Source organism: Dermacentor silvarum, chromosome 2, assembly GCF_013339745.2.
Source record: "Dermacentor silvarum isolate Dsil-2018 chromosome 2, BIME_Dsil_1.4, whole genome shotgun sequence".
Lineage (NCBI taxonomy): Eukaryota > Metazoa > Arthropoda > Arachnida > Ixodida > Ixodidae > Dermacentor > Dermacentor silvarum.
In genome coordinates this window covers 255,246,999-255,251,938 of record NC_051155.1, presented here as the reverse complement: position 1 = coordinate 255,251,938, position 4,940 = coordinate 255,246,999, and positions in this window count along the sequence as shown.

The following is a 4,940-nucleotide window of genomic DNA, read 5'->3' as shown; positions in this document are numbered from 1 at the left end:
TTTCTCTCTCTATCTATCTATCTATCTATCTATCTATATATATATATATATATATATATATATATATATATATATATATATATATATATAAACTTTCGGGGTTAGCGTCCGCTTTAATTGGTGTCATATATATATATATATATATATATATATATATATATATATATATATATCGACTGGTGGCCCGGACGACGGCTAGCCCAGCAGGCGGAACGTTGGTAAACAAGACTTTCATACGTGTATATATATATATATATATATATATATATATATATATATATATATATATATATATATATATAGCGAAGAATACGAACGCCATAGCGGATCACGCTCTCTAGCCCTTTCTAGTGGGTCGATCCCTGCTGCGCTTTCCTCGAGAAACGACGCTCGTGCTGAGAGCTCGGACCTACCTGTGAGGTACCGTCCATTGATGTGTTTGGTTCTTCTATCGCCGATGACCTTACGCCGGTCCAGCGATCTCAACTTTTGTGCCTCTTAGAAGAATTTCGTTCTTCTTTCGATGTCGCGCAAACTTCCCTAGGCCGGACATCCACTGTTACGCACCGCATCGACACTGACTCGCAACCGCCATTGCGGCAACGACCGTATCGTGTATCTCCTGCAGAGCGTCGTGTAATCAATGAACAAGTCGACGATATGCTTCGCCGCGAGGTGATACGACCTTCCAACAGTCCATGGGCATCCGCTGTCGTCATCGTTACAAAGAAAGATGGTTCTGTGCGGTTCTGTGTCGACTACCGGCGCCTCAACAAGATCACAAGATCACACACAACAACGTGTACCCTCTACCTCGCATAGATGACGCCATTGACGCCAGTCTACAGGGCGCAGAATTATTTTCGTCTTTAGATCTGGGCTCAGGGTACTGGCAAGTACCCATGGCAGACGCCGATCGTCCAAAGACAGCTTTTGTAACACCCGACGGCTTATACGAATTTAACGTAATGCCTTTTGGACTTTGTAATGCACCCGCAACTTTTGAGCGCATGATGGACACAGTTCTGCGCGGCTTGAAGTGGCACACATGCTTGTGCTATCTTGACGACGTTGTTGTTCTTGCGCCAGACTTCACAACACACCTTCAATGCCCACGGTGTGTTTTGACGTGCTTAACAAACGCTGGCCTACAACTAAAGCTGAGGAAGTGCCGATTTGCTGCTCGGCAGCTGACAATCCTCGGTTACGTCGTATCCAAGGATGGGATACCCCCAGATCCAGCCAAACTTCGGGCCGTCGCCGAATTCCCTAAGCCAACGTCTATGAAAGAATTGCGCAGTTTCATTGGCCTGTGTTCTTACGCCAGACGCTTTATTCGCACTTTCGCCACCATCATCTCACCCCTGACGAAACTGCTGTCACGCAACGGGCCCCTCACTTTGTGGTCGTCCCAGTGCGATGAAGCTTTCAAGAAACTCCGGCATCTACTTACGTCTCCACCAATTTTGCGCCACTGCGACTCGACAGCTCCTACTGAGGTGCACACAGATGCCAGCGGCGTCGGCCTCGGCGCTGTTCTTGCCCAACGCAAACAAGGGTTTCCTAAATATGTCGCCGATTATGCAAGTCGTACGCTTACGAAAGCTGAGACAAATTACACTGTGACAAAAAAAGAATGCTTAGCCATCATCTTTTCTCTAACTAAGTTCCGGCCTTATTTATATGGTCGTCCGTTTGACGTAGTCACGGAACACCATGCACTATGTTGGCTGTCGTCCTTGAAGGACCCCTCGGGCCGTCTTGCTCGATGGGCACTTCGCATGCAGGAATACGATGTCCGGGTGCTGTACCGCAACGGACGCCACCATTCTGACGCCGAAGCTGTCTCGCGCTCTCCCTTGCCTGACAATGCCTGCTCCTCACTAACAGAGATTATTGTTTCTTCGCTCGACCTTAACACTATCGCTTCTGAGCAACGCAAGGACCATTGGATTGCCTCCCTTATAGGCTTGCTTTCTAGTTCGTCGGCACAACCAAGCAATCGCACGTTGTGTCGCCAAGCACGTCATTTTGTCATTCGCGACAACCTGCTTCACCGACGCAATTATAACCCTGACGGGCGCCAGTGGTTGTTAGTGGTACCCCGCAGTTTGCGATCCGAAGTAAGCGCAGCTTTCCATGCTGATCCACAGTGTGCACACTCCGGAGTTTTCAAGACTTACCAGCGCCTTCAACAGCGGTATTACTGGCTCGGGATTTATATGGGCCTCTTCCCCTGACGTCGGCTGGAAATCGCTGGGCCATTGTGGCCGTCGACCACCTGACGCGATACGCCGAAACAGCCGCCCTACCGGCAGCTACAGCACGCGATGTTGCCTCCTTCCTGCTTCGACGATTCATCCTGCGACATGGGCTAACCCAGGAACTACTCAGTGATCGTGGGCGTGTCTTCCTGTCCGAAGTAGTTGAAGCCATTCTCAAGGAGTGCCACTTTGTTCATCGCACAACTGTGGCGTACCACCCCCAAACCATTGGCCTTACAGAACGCTTCAACCGTATGCTCGGGGACATGCTTGCTATGCACGTCGCCTCCGACCACACTAATTGGGACGTCATTCTACCATTTGTAACTTAAGCGTATAACACTGCCACTCCGAGCACCACTGGCTTTTCACCTTTTTCCTTACTGTATGGTCGACACCCGTCGCACACCATCGACACAATTCTACCGTACCAGCCAGATGCATCTGAATGTGCGCCCATTTCTGACACGGCAAGACATGCTGAAGAGTGCCGCGATCTCGCACGGATCTTTACATCCAATGATCAAGAGCGGCAGAAGAGCACACGCGGTGACACCTCTTCTGCACCCACCTTCCTTCCTGGAGCGCTTGTGTGGCTCTCCATTCCTTCCGCTACACCTGGTCTCTCATCCAAACTAGTGCCCAAGTATGAAGGTCCTTACCGTATTGTCGAACGCACATCTCCCGTCAACTACGTGATCGAACCAGTTGAACCTTCTGCGGACATGCACCGTCGTGGACGCGACACTGTCAACGTCGAGCGCCTCAAGCCCTACTATGAGCCTGTCATAGTGACGAGCTGTTAGGTCGCCCGATGGCTCCCTCTTCGCTACCGGGGTGATTGTAGCGAAGAAAACGAACGTCATACTCTCTAGTCATTTCTAGTGGGTCGATCCCTCCTGCGCTTACCTCGAGAAACGCCGCTCGTGCTGAGAGCTCGGACCTTCAAAAATAACGGACGGCCCAAACGGCTGGTGTCTAATACATGCCTTTAATATACATATTATATATATATATATATATATATATATATATATATATATATAGCATATCATAAGACGCCAAGAAACAATGACACCCACATATGCTTCCTGAAGGCATCAATGTTGCCGGTTTCGAGCCCTCGTTAAGTAATGAACGAGAAGAAAGGGAACCGAGGGGCCCGATTTTTATTAATCATATCATAGAAAGCCAACAAACAATGACACCAAGAACAAGATAGGGGAAATTACTTGCACTTGATGCCTTCAGGAAACATTGATGCCTTCAGGAAGCATATGTGGGTTTACTGACCAATTCCCTTCACCCAAAAAGATCACGTGCTCGTGACGCCTGCGGCCAGTTTCGGTTTCAAGGAGCCTGCCAGGGGGAACTAATTAGTCGCTTAGCTCTCACATGAACGCCGCTATTGAAAATTTGATCGTTGGGATAGGTAGTGTCGAGGACGAGCCCCAAAGTACTCATTTGCTGTAGTCACCTATTGTTGATAATTAGAAAGTTAATTAGCGTAACTTTGCTAATTACGCACCTAAGTGCGGAAATTACTCTGTATCTAGAGGCCGCCAATCGGTGCACTCGAATGGTAAAGATAACGTGAACAGCGTCAGTGGTTTTTCTTCGCAGCGATATGTAGATAGTTCGCGTGAGTTTCCGTTAAACTAAGACTTTCTTTTCGGATTTCGTCAGGTATGAAAAAAAAAAAAAAAGATCACGCTGTATCAGGTTAGATACTGGTTATTGTGCAGTCTACTTCAGCTGATTTTAGAAATCTGCGGATGGTTGTTCCCGCACGAACATGGAGAGTACCGCGCCTTAGAAACGGGCTGCGCGGATCGCTTTTAGTAATGGTATACTCAACAGATTTCACTTTTCTTCGACGTATTATGTAAGGGTATGTCTAAGGCTGTGCGTGTCTCACACGAGTATTTAGAAGACGGCAGCATTTGAGTTTCATTTACTGCGTGGAACTAAGCGCGAATCTTCTTGTAGGCTTGAACGCGTAATTTGCGCGTTTTTATTTTTGCATTTTTTGTTTTTTAAATGCATGGGTCACACACAAGAGTTTTGAGCGCAAAGTGAGGGCGAGTCTGATTGTACATCTGTGAAATCAACGAGGCTCTCAGTGGCACTATTACATGCGTTAAGAATGGATGTAGAGTACGAACAGAGAGTTCATGGCGTTTTTGCCGCCTATGATATTTCAATGACCATTTCTTTAGGGTCAGCCTGCAGTGAGGTTGGAGGATTATGGTGTTGTATACCTAGACGTGTTATGTTCTGTTCGTTTTTTTTATTTTTTTATTTATTTTGTAGTATAGTAAGCTGAAGGTGGTAAGTCCGAATCCTCCTCCAGTCAACTACATTTTCAGGCATGGAGTGGTGCCTGACGCCGGCAAAAAAAAAAAAAAAAATCGACGAGAGCTAGTGGGGCTATACTAGTCCAGGTGCAACCAAATTAGGAAGGCCCACTAAGCTTTAACAAAGTCACTCCCTCACAAGAACAGGAATTGCCCTCCCTGGTGCAGTATTCGGCCGCTACCTCCAAAATGACTCCTCATATTTTCAATGCAAAAGTGGGGAAGAAGCAGGCCGGCGAGCAAGCATCGAAAACTACGGCATCGATTCTGGGAACACTAGAGGAGAGATAATGGTAGAATTCGCGGAAAGGAATAGGCT